Source organism: Mobula hypostoma, chromosome 30, assembly GCF_963921235.1.
Source record: "Mobula hypostoma chromosome 30, sMobHyp1.1, whole genome shotgun sequence".
Lineage (NCBI taxonomy): Eukaryota > Metazoa > Chordata > Chondrichthyes > Myliobatiformes > Myliobatidae > Mobula > Mobula hypostoma.
This window is the reverse complement of record NC_086126.1, coordinates 19,783,156-19,802,064: the sequence shown is the minus strand read 5'-3', so window position 1 is coordinate 19,802,064 and position 18,909 is coordinate 19,783,156. Positions and strand designations below refer to the sequence as shown.

The following is an 18,909-nucleotide window of genomic DNA, read 5'->3' as shown; positions in this document are numbered from 1 at the left end:
CAAACTTTTAACTTTTCCTTTCAACCTAACAGGAACATAAAGATCCTGTACCCTCAAAATTTACCTTTAAATGACCTCTATTTCTCTATTACATCCTTCCCATAAAACAAATTGTCCCAATCCACTCCTTCCAAATCCTTTCGCATCTCCTCAAAGTTAGCCTTTCTCCAATCAAAAATCTCAACCCTGGGTCCAGTCCTATCCTTCTCCATAATTATATTGAAACTAATGGTATTGTGATCACTGGACCCAAACTGCTCCCCAACACATACCCCCGTCACCTGCCCTATCTCATTCCCTAACAGGAGATCCAACACTGCCCCTTCTCTAGTTAGTACCTCTATGTATTGCTGCAAAAAACTATCCTGCACACATTTGACAAACTCCAAACCATCCAGCCCTTTTACAGAATGGGCTTCCCAGTCTACGTGTGGAAAATTAAAATCTCCCACAATCACAACCTTGTGCCTACTACAAATATCTGCAATCTCCTTACAAATTTGCTCCTCCAGTTCTCAGTCCCCATTAGGTAGTCGATAATACACGCCTATAAGTTATAAGTTACACCTCTATAATACTCGTGTTCTGAAGAATGACAGCAAACAATCTAAGATTTGCCAGGATTTTCCCTCCCCTGCTGTCCAATTTCAAAATGGATAATGAACCCATGAACCCCACTACTTTTCCTCTTTTTGTACTACTTACTAAATATAACTTTGTTAATATACATACATTTCTTATAACCATATAGCAGTTACAGCACGGAAACAGGCCATCTCGGCCCTTCTAGTCCATGCCGAACTCTTACTCTCACCTAGTCCCACCAACCTGCACTCAGCCCATAACCCTCCATTCCTTTCCTGTCCATATCGCTATCCAATTTAACTTTAAACAACAACATCGAACCTGCCTCAACCACTTCTGCTGGAAGCTCGTTCCACACAGCTACCACTCTCTGAGTAAAGAAGTTCCCCCTCATGTTACCCCTAAACTTTTGCCCTTTAACTCTCAACTCATGTCCTCGTTTGAATCTCCCCGACACTCAATGGAAAAAGCCTATCCATGTCAACTCTATCAATCCCTCTCATAATTTTAAACACCTCTATCAAGTCCCCCCTCAACATTCTACACTCCAAAGAATAAAGACCTAACATGTTCAACCTTTCTCTGTAACTTAGGAGATGAAACCCAGGCAATATTTTAGTAAATCTCCTCTATACTCTCACAATTTTATTGACATCTTTCCTATAATTCGGTGACCAGAACTGTACACAATACTCCAAATTTGGCCTTACAAATGCCTTATACAATTTCAACATTACATCCCAACTCCTATACTCAATGCTCTGATTTATAAAGGCCAGCATACCAAAAGCTTTCTTCACCACCCTATCCACATGAGATTCCACCTTCAGGGAACTATGCACCATTATTCCTAGATCCCTCTGTTCTACTGCATTCTTCAATGCCCTACCATTTACCATGTATGTCCTATTTTGATTAGTCCTACCAAAATGTAGCACCTCACATTTTTCAGCATTAAACTCCATCAGCCATCTTTCAGCCCACTCTGCTAAGTGGTCTAAATCTCTCTGCAAGCTTTGAAAACCTACTTCATTATCCACAACGCCACCTATCTTAGTATCATCTGCATACTTACTAATCCAATTTACAACCCCATCATCCAGATCATTAATATATATGACAAACAACACTGGACCCAGTACAGATCCCTGAGGCACACCACTAGACACCGGCCTCCAATCTGACACACAGTTATCCACCACTACTCTCTGGCGTCTCCCATCCAGCCACTGCTGAATCCATTTTACTACTTTGATATTAATGCCTAACAATTGAATCTTCCTAACTAACCTTCCATGTGGGACCTTGTCAAAGGCCTTACTGAAGTCCATACAGACACCATCCACCGCTTTACCCTCGTCAACTTTCCTAGTAACCTATCAAAAAATTCAATAAGGTTTGTCAAACATGATCTTCCACGCACAAATCCATGTTGACTGCTCCTAATCAGAGCCTGTCTATCCAGATAATTATATATACCATCTCTAAGAATACTTTCCATCAATTTACCCACCACTGACGTCAAACTCACAGGCCGATAATTGCTAGGTTTACTCTTAGAACCCTTTTTAAACAATGGAATCACATGAGCAATACGCCAATCCTCCTGCACCATCCCCATTTCTAATGACATTTGAAATATTTCTGTCAGAGCCCCTGCTATTTCCACACTAACTTCCCTCAAGGTCCTAGGGAATATCTTGTCTGGACCCAGAGAGTTAGCCACTTTTTTTATTCCTTAAAAGCGCCAGTACTTCCTCTTCTTTAATCGTCATACTTTCCATGACTACCCTTCTTGTTTCCTTTATGCAATTCAATATCCTTCTCCTTAGTGAATACCGAAGAAAAGAAATTGTTCAAAATCTCCGCCATCCCTTTTGGCTCTGCACATAGCCATCCACTCTGATTCTCTAGGGGACCAATTTTATCCCTCACTATCCTTTTGCTATTCTTGCTGCAAAAGTTTTTATTATTCTGTATTGCAATGTACTGCTGCCACATAACAACAAATTTCACAGCGTGTGCCAGAGATATTAAAATTGATTCTGTTCCTCTCCAGTATCTGTCAATCTACTCTCCAGTATATTGCTTCTACAGCTTACTCTCCTGCCTACCTGTCACTGGTAAATTTAGCAACGATTGGTGTCTAAAAGAAAGAGGTCCCGGCACTAATCTCGGTCACATGTTATATTTTGCCAGCCAGGAATAGACCCATTTGCAGTTCTGTCACCCAGCAATGCGGGCTTTTACTCTGCATAATGATTTTTCGTGCAGAAAAGTCCTCTCCAAATGCAGCACGCCCACCAGCCCCCATTGATACTTCTTCGAAGAACTTGAATAAATCGGTCAAACATGAAACATCTTCCCCCTGCCAGCGCAAGTGGTGCCTGTGAGCTCAGTTTAAGAGAAGTTTGGATAGCCACATGGATGGGAGGCAGGGTTATAGAGCTCTGTGGTCTGGATGTAGATTGATGGGACTAGGCAGTTTTTAATGGTTCAGCACAGACTAGAGGGACTGAAGGGCCAGTTTCTGTGCTGTAGTTTTCTCTGACCATGATATCCCTTTCACAAGACCACCTTCAATTTTTCTAAGCATCCTCTGTGACAGAGATTAACTGGGCTGTTAGTCCAAACTTTGTCTCCTACTTTCTGCCTTTGCTACTTTCTAGTCAAATGAAGCATTACAAAAATCTAAGGAATTTTAGTAACAGCACAATTAACACATGGGTGGCGGGGTGGAGATACATCTCTACCAAAGGAGGTGTCAGGTGCTCTTTCCCTCCGCTAGCCTGCAGGTCACCCTTGGGCAAGGTGTAGCACCTGCTTAGCCCCCGATCAGGAGTCACATGAGGCCACAGGAGCAGGTGGTGGATGGTCGTATGAGCAGCCGGTACAGGTCACAAGTCCTGGTTATATGACCACTGGTGTCAGGCAGACAAGCTCTGAAGAGTATTGATAATGCCTGGGGTCACCCATCTTGTAAAGACACTGCCCAGAAGAAGGCAATGGCGAACCACTTCCATAGAAAAATTTGCCCTGGTCATGGGAAGACCATGATCATACGATGCAGCTTTTAACAAACAAACAAGTAACAAAACATTGTTTTCATTTTTAAAATATATAAAGCATTGGTTGAAATCACAGACACCCAGAGACTGTCAGCCCAGAATGTCAGTCTCATAGTACCAGTAATTTTCCAGAATTCTTCTCTCTTTCAGCTACTACTAGGATGGTATTTTAATGACGCACAACATCGATTAATTAATTTTCTATCCACTTGTTTACCATTATTACTTCCCCAGACTCTTTTCATTCAGTTCAAACCTGTACCCTTTTAAACTTTTAAATATACAGTACTGTGCAAAAGTCTTAGGCACGTACAGTATATGTAGCCAGGGTGCATAAGACCTTTGCAAAGTACTGTATTTGTCAACATGGAGCAGACAGTGAGTTTGCAAATCTGGTGGGAGCACAGGATGTTGGGAATGGTGAGGGTGGGGCACTGTGGAAGGGGTGTGGGACAGGTGCCAGGGGTGGGTACAGACACACCCAGTCCTGAGACACCAGGCAAGGTCATTTGATTCCAAACAATTGGTTTATTGATCATTACAGAATGTCTCTCTGGTGCTTCCCGCTCCCTCCCCTCTCCCTTCCCCTTTTCCCAACCATGATTCCCCTCTCCCTGCCCCCTTCCCACTCTCAGTCCACAATAGAGACTCATATCAGAGTCAGGTTTATCATCACTCACATGTCAGCAATGCAGTGCAATACATAAAATTACTGCAGTTTGTGTGCAAAAGTCTTGTGAATGATAGATATACACACGTGTGCACACACACACACACGCACACACACAAGACTTTTGCACAGTGCTGTACATCATAGCAAATCTAACAAAGTTTCCACTAATTTTTTTTTTAAAGCTGTGTGGACGAACCATTGCTCTGAGCAGGAAATTTTAACATGGCCTGAAAACTGCACAGCACTTTAAATGTTTTATTGTAATATTAGGAATAAGAATTGAAAAAACACCTACTTTTGATTTTATTGATTAATTGAAGGATATAATGACATACAGTTCAACGAAGAGAATCTTTCAGAGTTTGTAAACATTTTCTAGCTGCGTCCAATTTCAGCTGTGAGGTAACAAAGGCTACGTGCACGGGATCATTTCAGTTTCTGCACGGCCACACATTTGCACAGTTACAGCAAACAGCGCTCGTGAAAATAAATAGCAGTTCACCCTGTTCTCACTAGTATATGATCTGTTTTTGATCTTTTCTCACTATCTCCGTGAGATAGGTTGGGAACCACCCTCCATTCCGGACCAAGTGACCCACAAAGGTGTCCAAACTAAACCTTCTCCCACTCTTCATGCATTCTCCCATCTGTAAAATTTGCTCTGGCTACTGGATTTTCCAAATTAGTGCCTTTAAGACCATAGGATCTAGGAGCAGAATTAGGCCATTCAGCCCATTGAGTCTCCTCCACCATTCTATCACGGCTGACTTATTATCCCTCGCAACCCATGGTTTAGTCGTCAGAGTTGGTGCGCTCCACCGGAGGCGGTGTGGCACAGTGCCCAAGCTGGAGTTGGTGCTGCCCCCAAGTGTTAGCTTGGCAGAAGATAAGCACTGGTTCTTCACCTTTCCTGCCTGTCCCCTCCCTGCTTCCCCTTTATCTTTCCTCTTACTGGTTTTTCACCTGGAACCTACCAGCCTTCTCCCTCCCACCCTCCCCCCACCTTCTTCATAGGGCCTTTGCCCCTTCCCTCTTCAGTCCTGACGAAGGGTTCCAGCCCGAAACGTCGACTGATCGTTTCCACGGATACTGCCCGACCTGCTGAGTTCCTCCAGCGTGTTGTGAGTGTTGCTTTGACCCCAGCATCTGCAGAGTATTTTGTTTACATTCTGTTCTACTGCAGGTTTCGCCAACATTCATGGACTCAGAGTCTTGGATTATATTTTTTTGTGTGACTGTATTTTACTGCTATCTTATATGTGCTATATGTGCCTTCTGTCATAAATGATGTTTGGTACTCTGTTTTGCACTATGGTCATGAAGGAATCCTGTTTCATTTGGCTGTATTCATGTGTGGCTGAATGACAATTAAACGAAGTATATTAAATATTCAAACAATTTCTGCCTTCACCCTGTAACCTTTGACACCCTGGCCTCAACCTCCACCATAAATACACCCAATGACTCGACTTCCGCAACCAACTGGCCATGATTTCCTTATCTAATCTGAGGCCGTTGCCTCTGGTCCCAGAACCCGCCCCCCCCCCCACTATAGGAAACATCCTCTCCACATCCAGTCTATCTGTGTCCTCTGGTCCTCGACTCCCCCACTACAGGAAACATCCTCTCCACATCCACTCTATCTGTGTCCTCTGGTCCTAGACTCCCCGACTATAGGAAACATCCTCTCCACATCCACTCTATCTGTGTCCTCTGGTCCTCGACTCCCCCACTACAGGAAACATCCTCTCCACATCCACTCTATCTGTGTCCTCTGGTCCTAGACTCCCCGACTATAGGAAACATCCTCTCCACATCCACTCTATCTGTGTCCTCTGGTCCTCGACTCCCCCACTACAGGAAACATCCTCTCCACATCCACTCTATCTGTGTCCTCTGGTCCTAGACTCCCCGACTATAGGAAACATCCTCTCCACATCCACTCTATCTGTGTCCTCTGGTCCTCGACTCCCCCACTATAGGAAACATCCTCTCCACATCCACTCTATCTGTGTCCTCTGGTCCTAGACTCCCCGACTATAGGAAACATCCTCTCCACATCCAATCTATCTGTGTCCTCTGGTCCTAGACTCCCCCACTATAGGAAACACCCTCTCCACATTTCTAAACATTTTTTGTTATACAGTACTGTACAAAGGTCAATACTGTAGTATTTTTATGTATTGCACTGTACTGCTGCCACAAAAAAAAATTCACATGTGTGAGTGATACTTGGGCATCCTAGCTACATGTAGGTGCTGGAGACTTCTGCACCGTCCTGTAGTGTCTACAGAAACAATCCTGAAAACACCATGAAATGTTCACCTGGGCCCTCCATCTGATCAGTGAAACATCAACTGCTTACTCCTTTCCACAGATGCTGCCTGACTTGCTGAGTTCCTCCAGCATTTTGTCCGTGGCAGCCATTCATGGGACAAGTGACACTCACATCCATTCGGAAGAACAGTGGGCCAATGGGACAAACCTCAACAGTGAGTAAGCTTTCAGAAACAGGATAAATACTGACCTGTTGGACAATGAATAACCAAACCAAACGATGATGGACTAGTTAAGGACAAACTATGCTTAATCATTCTGCGAGAATTTTTTGATGGGGTAACAGATGAAGTTAATTCTGTCAATTTGGTACAGATAAATATCGAGAAGGCTTTTACTTCGGTTCAAGGTTCAAAATAAATGTGTTATCAAAGTACACATGCACAGGCCTGAGCTTCACTTTCCTGTGCGCAGACTCCCCCAATAACCAAAGTAGAAAATAATAATAGAATAACCATAACAGAACAAGCAGGCAATCAGTGCAAATATAAAAGAGAAAAAAATACATGTAATAAATAAGCAATAAATATCAAGAACATGAGATGAAGAGTCCTTGAAAGTGAGTCCGTAGGTTGTGGGAACATTTCTGTGGTCGGTGAAGTTAAGTGAAGTTATCCCCTCTGGTTGAGGGGTAATAACTGCTCCTGAACCTGGTAGTGTGGGACCTGAGGCTCCTGTACCTCCTTCCCGATGGAATCAGTTCAGAGTTGAGGTTATCCTCACTGGTTCAGGAGCCTGATGGTTGAGGGGTAATAACTGTTCCTGAACCTGGTGGTGTGAGTCCTGAGGCTCCTGTACCTGCTTCCTGATGGAGTCAGTTCAGAGTTGAGGTTATCCTCACTGGTTCAGGAGCCTGATGGTTCAGGGTAATAACTGTTCCTGAACCTGGTGGTGTGGGACCTGAGGCTCCTGTATTTCCTTCCTGATGGCAGCAGTGAGAAGGGAGCATGTCCTGGGTGGTGGGGGTCTCTGATGATGGATGCTGCTTTGCTGTGCCAGGGTTTGGTGCAGATGTGCTCAGTGGTTGTGAAGGCTTCACCCGTGATGGACTGGGCTGTATTCACTGCCCTGTTGTAACGTTGTTCTCAATGTTGAAGCAAGATCGCACAAAACTGATAAAGTTTAGGGCTAGGTTTGCTGTGTGTATTGAAACATACAATGAAATGCGTCATTTTTACTTCAACATCCAACACAGTCCAAGATCTGCTGCAGGCCACCCAGCATGCTCATAACTTGTACCTCTTCAAAATGTGGAAGGAAACCAGAGCACCGACTGGAAACACACACGGTCACAGGGAGAGCGTACTCACTCCTCACAGACAGTGACGAGAATTGAACGAGCCCCAGCATCATGCGAGCTGCTACCATGCCCACCCCCAAGGTCAGATAGCATGTAGTGACCCTAACCCTAACTCAAGTGAGACCTCTGAGGAATACGGTGCACAGCAGTTAAATGGTCTGAAAAACATGGCATTTCCCACCCCAGAGACTGGCACCAGAAACACTGCTTTTATGACTTAAAATTTCACTTATTCAGAGATACCACGTGGAACACATAACCTGCCAGAGCAACAATCGCGTGGTGCAAACTACTACTCTGCCTGATCTCCACGAATAACCTGGGCCAGGACTCGGGGGTTTAAGTCACAAGTTCTAAGTACCCAGAGGGCACAAGATTTATCAGAACTGTCAGACGCAAAGAAATGGGAGGTGATGCATTTTGGTCAGAAGATGAGAAAAAGCAAAGAGGAGACAAGAGACTGCCAAAACATGCTAAAACCTGGAGGAAACCTGGACTGAACATGCTGAAAACTTCCAGAGGATATTGTGTTAATCACTACTCAGATTGCCTCCTTGGTCCATTTGAGAAGTATATTGCTTTCTGTTTTGTTCACCTGCGTGAATAGCTCTGTGTCATTCCAGATCATATTGCATCTCTTTTGTTTCATCCATTTGATATCCCGTCAAGTTCAGTTCACCATCCCTCCACCCACTCCCTACTCACAATCCCACCCAGTTCCGTAATATCAGCAACTTGGATATGGTCTGGACAAATCGCTGATTTTCTTCACGGGCCACAGGACCACGTCAGTGAGCGCTGCCTGACAACTCCAACCAGCCAGCTTTTACATCCCACTCAACGTTCTCACGATGACTACGTTCCTGTGACCAACGCTCTCGAATGGAAAACCCTACAAAATGCAGTGGAGATACCCAGTCCATCGGGGTGAAGCCCTCCTCACCGCTGAGCACGTCTACACGAAACGCTATCGCAGGAAAGCAGCGTCCATCATCAGGGACCCCCACCACCCAGGACATGCTCTCTTCTCACTGCTGCCATCAGGAAGGAGGTACAGGAGCCTCAGGATTCACACCACCAGGTTCAAAAACAGTTATTATCCCTCAACCATCAGGCTCTTGAACCAAAGGAGATAACTTCACTTGCCCCATTACTGAACTGTTTCCACAACCTATGGACTCACCTTCAAGGACTCTTCGCCTCATGTTCTCGATATTCATTGTTTATTTATTTACTATGATTTCTTTTTGTATTTGTACAGTTTGTTGTCTTCTGCACTCTGTTGGTGCAGTCCTTCATTGATTCTGTTACGATTATTATTCTCTAGATTTACTGAGTACGCTCCACAAGAAAATGAATCTCAGGATTGTGTATGGTGACATATATTTTCTTTGATAATACATTAACTTTGAACTCTCCTACCGTTTCTTCACACACTTCAAAGCTGTAGTTGTAAATTTTCCGTAGTGTGGGCAGATGATAGAAGAATCAAAGTAAATGTATTATCGAAGTACACATATTTCACCATATACTACCCTGAGATTCATTTTCTTGCAGGCATTCACAGTAGAGCAAAGAAATACAATAGAATCAATTGGTACACACATGGACTGTCAGACAACCAGTGTACCAAAGAAGGGAAACTGAACCTGCTGGCATGGGACCTGTGGGAGTCCTTGATGATGGATGCTCCCTTCTTGCGACAGTGCTCCTTGTAGATGTGCTCAATGGTGGGGAGAGCTTTACCCATTATGGACTGGGCTGTGTCCCCCACTTTTGTAGGATTTCCCATTCCAGGGCATTGCTGTTTCCATACCAGGCTGTTATGCAACCAATCGGGATACTCTCCACTGTACGTCTACAGAAGCTCGTCAAAGTCTCAGATGACCTCTGCACAGACCTCCAAGTAGAGGTGCTGCAGTAACACACACAAAGTGCTAGAGGAACTCAGCAGGCCCAGGCAGCACCTATGGAAAAGAGTAAACAGTCGACTGCCTTCTTTGTAATGGCACTTTCAGTGTGCACTGGTCCCAGGCCAGATCGACAATAGAATCACATGTTAAAGGCCAATAATACACCAGAATTAGTGAAATAATTGACCAAAAATCAAGGTCTCTTAGAAGCCTTTCCTTTGCATCTTTATCCAATTTTCATACGCAAATGGCTCCATTCCTCTGCTATGCTCTTCAAAGACCCTTGTGCCTGCTGTCTGCACACCGTCCCCGTGCCTGGACATTGCCTTGATTTGTTTATTCAGAAACACAGTGGAGCAGGCCTTTTTGGCCTTTTGAGCTGCGTCACCCAGTGACCCTCCAATTTAACCCCAGCATAGTCACAGGACAATGTTCAATGGCCAATTAACCTACTAAACAGGAGGTGCCCCGTCGGAGGAGACAGGGCACCTGCAGAAAACTCACACACTCCCGGGGAGGAGACTGAGAAAACTCACACACTCCGAGGGGAGGATGTATGGAGGACACCGCGACTGAGCTCTGAGCACCAACACCCCGATCTGTAATAATGTCATATTAACCGCTACATCACCATGGCGCCAATAACCCCTGCCTTGCCACCATTTCTACACCAGGTGGATCACAGACAGAGCAGGGAAGAACTGGGAGGTGGCAGGGGAACCAATAAAGGGTTACAGATGATGGAATGTTAGGCTGATTATCTCCACTCAAAGTCCAAAGTTAATCAATGTACACCATAAACAACCTCGAGATTCATATTCTTGCCAGCATACTCAATTAACCTATAGAATAATAACCATAACGAATCAATGAAAGACCGCAACAGCTTGGGCTAATTGTGGCAGCCACTTTATTGGGCCCAATTAACCAGAATCTGCTATATTTGGATAGGCAGAGACTGATTAGGGATAGTGAACATGGCTTTGTGCCTGTTAAGTCGTGTCTAACCAGACTTACAGAGCTGTCCAAGGCAGTTACCAGGAAAGTTGATGAAAGCTAGGTAGTGGATGTTGTCTACATGGACTTTAGCAAGACATTTGACAAGGTCCCACATGGGAGGCTGGTCAATAAGGTTCAGTCACTTGGCATCCAAGATGAGGTGGTAAATTGGATGAGACATTGTCTTTGGGGAAAAGCCAGAGAGTGGGTAGTAGATGGTTGCCTCTCTGACTGGAAGCCTGTGACTAGTCGAGTGCCACAGGGATCTGTGCTGGGTCTGTTGTTGTTTGTCATCTATACCAGTGATCTGGATAATGTGGTGAAATGGATCAGCAAGATCGCAGATTGGGGCTGTAGGGGGCAGGCAGCGAGGAAAACTATGAAAGCTTGCAGCGGGATCTGGACCAGCTGGAAAAATGGGCTGAAAAATGGCAGATGGAATCTTATGCAGAGAAAGCTCAAAGTAAATTTATTATATGTATGTGTGTGTATATATACAACTGAGATCAATTTTCTTGGGCGCATACTCAATAAATCCTTAATAGACTAATAACCATAATAGAATCAATGAAAATCCGCACCAACTTGGGCGATCAACCGGTGTGCACAAGACAAGAAGAAAGAAATAATAGTGATGAATAAATAATAGTAATAAATAAATAAGCAATAAATACTGAGAACATGAGATGAACAGTCTTGAAAGTGAGTCCATAGGTTGTGGGAACAGTTCAATGATGAGACAAGTGAAGTTGAGTGAAGTTATCCTCACTGGTTCAGGAGCCTGATGGTTGAGGGTAATAACTGTTCCTGAACCTGGTGGTGTGGGACCTGAGGCTCCTGTACCTCCTTCCTGATGGAATCAGTTCAGAGTTGAGGTTATCCTCACTGGTTCAGGAGCCTGATGGTTGAGGGGTAATAACTGTTCCTGAACCTGGTGGTGTGGAACCTGAAGCTCCTGTACCTCCTTCCCAATGGAATCAGTTCAGAGTTGAGGTTATCCTCACTGGTTCAGGAGCCTGATGGTTGAGGGGTAATAACTGTTCCTGAACCTGGTGGTGTGGGACCTGAAGCTCCTGTACCTCCTTCCTGATGGCAGCAGTGAGAATACAGCATATCCTGGGTTGTGGGGGTCCTTGATGATGGATGTTTCTTATAGATGTGCTGAATGTTTGGGAGGGCTTTACCCACTACTTTTTGTGGGATTTACCATTCAAGGACATTGGTGTTTCCATCCCAGGCTGAGATGCAGCCAGTCAATACCTCCACCACACATCTAAAGAAGTTTGTCAAAGTCCCAGATGTCATGCCGGATCTTCGCAAACTCCTAAGGAAGTAGGGGCACAGCCGTAATTGCACTTAACATCACCAAAGAATTTAAAGTTGCTGACCCTCGTCACTTCCGACCCCCTGATGAGGACCAGTTCATGGACCTCCAATTTCCTCCTCCTGAAGTCAATCATCAGCTCCTTGGTCTTGCTGACCGTGAGTGAGAGGCTGTTGTTGTGGTACCACTCAGGCAGACTTTCAATCTCCCTCCTCCCTCCTATAAACTGATTTTTAGCCACCTTCACCTGGACTGAAAGTGGTGTGTATGTGCGTGTGCGTGTGTGTGTGTGTGTGTGTGTGTGTGTGTGTGTGTGTGTGTGTGTGTGTGTGTATATCACACACACACACAGATTGAGCATTCTTGTTCATGTAAATAATTCATTACGGATTATACGTTAAAAAAAATATGAATTGGATACGTCACTATGTGATACAGCGCTCCTCGTTTTAATTAAACATGAAGTCAGACTCGCATTTCAGACTCCCGTGTCTTCCTCTGAATTCGTTTAACGTTTTGAAGTTACAAAACATAACAGACAGGATCTCTATTCTTTCAGTCCTGATTGAGGTTCTCGACTGGTAACATCAGCCTCCCACTTTGCTTTACAGAGGCTGCCTGAGCTGCTGAGAACCTCCAGCAGTTTGTCTTTTCACTCCAGAATCCTGCACTTTTAATCTCCTGTCCCTTAAACGGAAAGAGGCTCAGGGTCTGAATCCCCTTCCTGAATTTCACCATCAGTTCCATAGTTCTGCTGGCATTCAGTGCAAGACTCCTCACCAGTGTTGCCCACTGCCATCTGAGATTCTGCCAACAACACTGGCGAAGTTTCAGCAATGCCCAGCCAGAGTCAGGAGTGTGGGCAGAGAGTAGAGCAGTGAGCTGATTGGGTACAGATGTGCACAGAGACTGGGTTACATTGGTATTTCTGGCAGATTTATCTTCTTTGGAGCCGATTACCGAGGCGAGGCGGTGGGACCTGGGCCCAAGGGTGTGAAACAACACATTGTGTGGCCGATTTAACCACCAGGCCAGATTGGATAGGCTGGAACGAGGCGACCGGTCCCAGTGCCGAGAAGATATTGAAGCAGGCCAGAGTGAAAGGGTCAGGGTGTCAGGGCCTCTCGGCCCAACGAGGTTTACCCGTTTCTGCACTGAACGGAGGCTGTGGCCAGCGACTAACGGGCTCCTGGATCGGCTCTGACTGGCTTTGTGGCTGTGGACTCACTTTCGTGAACTGCAGTTCTGAATGTGATTTGCTTACTTTTATTGTTTGCGTGCTTTGTTCTTTTCTGCACATGGGGTGTTTGACGGTCTTCTCATTTTTTTTATTGGGTTCTACAGGGTTTCTTTGTTTTGTGGCTGCTTGTAAGGAGACGAATTTCAAGGTTGTATAAAGTGTACGTACTTTGAAAATAAATGTCCTTTGAACTTTCTTCATGAAGTAGTTGTTGCCTAAGTCCTTATAAGCGCAGGAGATTCTGCAGATGCTGAAAATCCAGAGCAACACACACAAAATGCTGGAGGAACTCAGCAGGTCAGGCAGCATCCATGGTGAGGAATAAACAGTCAACGTTTCAGGCCAAGACCCTTCATCGGGCCTGTGATGGACCCACTCATCCACACACTATGCCTTTCTTTTAAACCATCTCATAATGTTTTTATACCCCTCACCACTTCACTCTCAGATTCCAACTCTTCTTTCCCGATCAATACATTGGTCCTCCTAGGCCAATTTCTGCAGCTCAAATTACTAAAAAAAAACACTATTAATAGAAGCAAGCAAGAAAGAAGATAGCATCAAGGAAGAATACTATATTTTTTTTCACACCGATTACCAATTTGCAGAGCACAGATTAACGTTGTGATCGTGTACTGAGACCAGCAACCCTGTCAATGGAATCCGCCTGATCTTGCTTCACAACCCAGCAATTCCTTCTCTCTTGCGCCATTTAAAGACACCGGCTTCAAAACGAGGGGCATTTTTGAGCCTCTAATCTGAGAAAGGGTGTACTGGCACTGGAGAGGTTCCAGAAGAGGTTTATGAGAATGATCCTGGGAATGAAAGGGTTAACAGATGAGAAGCTCTGGCCTGTATTTCCCAAAGTTTATAAAAATGAGAGGGATCTCAATGAAATCTACTGAATATTGAAAGCCCAACAAAGAATGGATGTGGAGAGGATGTTTCCTATAGTAGGGGAGTCTAGGACCAGAGGACACAGATAGAGTGGATGTGGCGAGCATGTTTCCTATAGTGGGGGAGTCTAGGACCAGAGGACACAGATAGAGTGGATGTGGAGAGGATGTTTCCTGTAGTGGGGGAGTCTAGGACCAGAGGACACAGACAGACTGGATGTGGAGAGGATGTTTCCTATAGTGGGGGAGTCTAGGAGCAGAGGACACAGAGAGAGTGGATGTGGAGAGGATGTTTCCTATAGTGGGGGAGTCTAGGACCAGAGGACACAGATAGAGTGGATGTGGAGAGCATGTTTCCTATAGTGGGGTAGTCTAGGACCAGAGGACACAGATAGAGTGGATGTGGAGAGGATGTTTCCTGTAGTGGGGGAGTCTAGGGCCAGAGGGCACAGATAGAGTGGATGTGGAGAGGATGTTTCCTGTAGTGGGGGAGTCTAGGACCAGAGGACACAGATAGAGTGGATGTGGAGAGGATGTTTCCTATAGTGGGGGAGTCTAGGACCAGAGGACACAGATAGAGTGGATGTGGAGAGGATGTTTCCTATAGTGGGGGAGTCTAGGACCAGAGGACACAGATAGAGTGGATGTGGAGAGGATGTTTCCTATAGTGGGGGAGTCTAGGACCAGAGGACACAGATAGAGTGGATGTGGAGAGGATGTTTCCTACAGTGGGGGAGTCTAGGACCAGAGGACACAGATAGAGTGGATGTGGAGAGGATGTTTCCTATAGTGGGGGAGTCTAGGACCAGAGGACACAGATAGAGTGGATGTGGAGAGGATGTTTCCTACAGTGGCAGAGTCTAGGACCAGAGGGCACATCCTCAGGATTCAAGGATGTTCAAAACAAAAGTTCGAAGTAAATTTATTATCAAAGTACATTTATGTCACAACATACAACCCTGAGATTCATTTTCCTGCGGGCATACTCAATAAATAAAATAACCATGATAGAAACAATGAAAGACCACATCTTACCAGCAGGACAGACAACCAGAGTGAAAAAGACAACAAAATATGCAACTAGAAAACAAAATAATAATAATAAATTAATAAGCAATAAATATCGAGAACATAGAGGTATACAAGTTATTAAGAGGAATAGATAGAGTGGATAGCCAGCGCCTCTTCCCCAGGGCACCACTGCTCAATACACGAGGACATGGCTTTAAGGTAAGGGGTGGGAAGTTCAAGGGGGATATTAGAGGAAGGATTTTTACTCAGAGAGTGGTTGGTGCGTGGAATGCACTGCCTGAGTCAGTGGTGGAGGCAGATACACTAGTGAAATTTAAGAGACTACTAGACAGGTATAAGGAGGAATTTAAGGTGGAGGGTTATATAGGAGGCAGGGTTTGAGGGTCAGCACAACGATGTGGGCCGAAGGGCCTGTACTGTGCTGTACTATTCTATGTTCTATGAGAATAAGAATCCCTGAAAGTGAGTCCATAGGTTGTTGGAACATTTTAGTGATAGGATGAGTGAAGTGAACCCCTCTGGTTCAAGAGCCTGATGGTTGAGGGGTAATAACTGTTCCTGAACCTGGTGGTGTGAGTCCTGAGGCTCCTGTTCCTCCTTCCTGATGGCGGCAGTGAGAAGAGAACATGGATGGTGGGGGTCCCCGATGACTGATGCTGCTTTCCTGAATACTTCCTGAGCTGGGTGGTGAATCTGTGGAATTCGTTGCCACAGACAGTTGTGGAGGCCAGGTCAATGGGTACAGCAGAGGTTGACAGTTTCTTGATTAGTAAGGGAGGGTCAAGGGTTACGGGGAGAAGGCAGGAGAATGGGGTCGAGAGGAATAATAAATCAGCCATGATGGAATGGTGGAGCAGACTCGATGGGCCAAATGGCCTGATCCTGCTCCTATATCCTATGGAGTTCCAGGAGGAAACACAAAACTACAAATCCTAGGAATCTGAAACTGCTACAGGTACTGAGCGGGCCAAGCACATCTACAGGGGAGTGAATGCTTTGAGTCCGGAGCATTCACACCTCTTAAATGGTACAAGTCTATTTCTTTGTCTCTCTGCAGATGCCACCCGACCTGCCGACTTCCACCATGAACTATGGCCGCAGCAAAAACAAACACCACAGTACGTGTGCTTGCAACACTGTGTGTCCGACAGAGTGATCAACAGTACTGGGGCTCCATAGGGGACTGTCTTGTCTCCCTTTCTCTTCACCATTTACACCTCGGACTTCAACTACTACACAGAGTCTTGTCATCTATTCAGAAGTTTTCGGATGACTCTGCCATCAGCAAGGGAGATGAGGCTGAGTACAGGGCTACGGTAGGAAACTTTGTCACATGGTGTGAGCAGAATTACCTGCAGCTTAATGTGAAAAAGACTAAGGAGCTGGTGGTAGACCTGAGGAGAGCTAAGGTACCAGTGACCCCTGTTTCCATTCAGGGGGTCAGTGTGGACATGGTGGAGGATTACAAATACCTGGGGATACGAATTGACAATAAACTGGACTGGTCAAAGAACACTGAGGCTGTCTACAAGAAGGGTCAGAGCTGTCTCTATTTCCTGAGGAGACTGAGGTCCTTTAACATCTGCCGGACGATGCTGAGGATGTTCTACGAGTCTGTGGTGGCCAGTGCTATCATGTTTGCTGTTGTGTGCTGGGGCAGCAGGCTGAGGGTAGCAGACACCAACAGAATCAACAAACTCATTCGTAAGGCCAGTGATGTTGTGGAGATGGAACCGGACTCTCTGACGGTGGTGTCTAAAAAGAGGATGCTGTCTAAGTTGCATGCCATCTTGGTCAACGTCTCCCATCCACTACATAATGTACTGGGTGGGCACATGAGTACATTCAGCCAGAGACTCATTCCACCGAGATGCAACACAGAGCGTCATAGGAAGTCATTCCTGCCTGTGGCCATCAAACTTTACAACTCCTCCCTTGGAGAGTCAGACATCCTGAGCCAATAGGCTGGTCCTGGACTTATTTCACAATTTACTGGCATAATTTACATATTACTATTTAATTATTTATGGTTCTATTTCTATTTATTATTTATGGTGCAACTGTAACGAAAACCAATTTCCCCCGGGATCAATGAAGTATGACTATGAGTACTGCAAGCTCCTGGTGATGATATAGAGACTGTCGAGAAACTCAGGATTAAATTGGTCTGCGAACAGTGCACTCTGTATCAGGCAACAGGCAAGGGTGCTGCTGGAAACAGCAAGGGCTTTGGTTACTCACAGTGCAATAAGAGCAAGTTAACAACCTTTAATATCAGATATGAGAAGCTCACTCAGGTGACACTGTGAAGTTTTGCACAACATCTGCCCCGAATGGTTCGCTGATTCCAGACTGAGCCTGTCTTCGGTATATACCCGATCTTTAATCGAGTTAATCTTGCCCGGGGGCCATATAATGACAACCAGATTAGACCTGGGATTCCGCCAAAGTTGACTGGACATTACATAAGGATCCTCAGTACCCAGAGTACAGCAACGTTCACACCACAGCAGGCAACGCCAGAGCCGAAGATCAGACACAGATACAACGTGTCAGCATGAGTGCACCAGAATGAACGCAACTTTGCATCAGCACCAGGCTGGGTCGGGACCCGGAGCCGCCAGCGCAGAACCTGGAGAGGAATCTGCACAATCCGGAGCCGATCCTGGACCAACCCCCCGACCCTGTGGCTGAGGGCATCTGGACTCCGAGCCCAGGACCAGACCCACAGCTGCTAACTCCGATCGCCCGGCACCCGTCAGGGAAGAACCGAGTGGCCGCTCAGCCCGATGCTGGAGCCGGGGCCAGGGAAGGGGGGACCCAAGCCCCTCCACCTTACCTCCTCCTCCGCTGCCGCCGCCGCCGCCGCCTCTACCACCGACCTGCTCCGCGTGTGCGCGCCACGCCCACTCCGCAATCCCATTGGACGTGTGTCCGCATCGAGCTGTGCGATTGGCTCAAGCGGCGGCCAATCAACTAAAAGGCGAGTTAAAATGTCACGTGACAGTATTCAATAAGAAAATTCAAGAGGTCGCGCCCCCGAATCTCCCGCACCTCAGCAACCCCGCCCCCTGCGAGCCCTCATCTTACTGGCCACGCCTCCTGACACTCACGTAACGTCATTCAACGAGCCGACGTCCCCTCCTGGCCCTCCAAAGCTCAGCAGAGACCCCGCCCCCAGATACATCCTCAAAAAACTAATTACCCCCCCCAGAAACATCCTCAAACACCAATTACCCCCCCAGAAACATCCTCAAACACCAATTACCCCTCCCCAGGTACATCCTCAAACACCAATTACCCCCCCAGAAACATCCTCAAACACCAATTACCCCTCCCCAGGTACATCCTCAAACACCAATTACCCCCCCCCGAAACATCCTCAAACACCAATTATCCCTCCCCAGGTACATCCTCAAAAAACTAATTATCCCTCCCCAGAAACATCCTCAAACACCAATTACCCCCTCCCCAGAAACATCCTCAAACACCAATTATCCCTCCCCAGAAACATCCTCAAACAGCAATTACCCTCAGAAACA

At 45.9% G+C, this 18,909-nt stretch overlaps 1 protein-coding gene across 2 annotated transcripts in view; it reads right to left on the bottom strand.

Moving 5' to 3' along the window:
• The window catches only part of LOC134339794 (pyruvate carboxylase, mitochondrial-like), a 978,567-nt gene extending 960,306 nt beyond the window's left edge, over positions 1-18,261 (bottom strand). The window contains exon 1 of one of the 2 annotated variants that reach the window (XM_063036574.1): positions 18,207-18,261. The gene's annotated coding sequence lies outside the window, so the exon portion shown is untranslated. The remainder of the gene's footprint in view (positions 1-18,206) is intronic. The other variant, XM_063036571.1, reaches the window with a different exon arrangement.
• Positions 18,262-18,909: the final 648 nt, after the last annotated feature.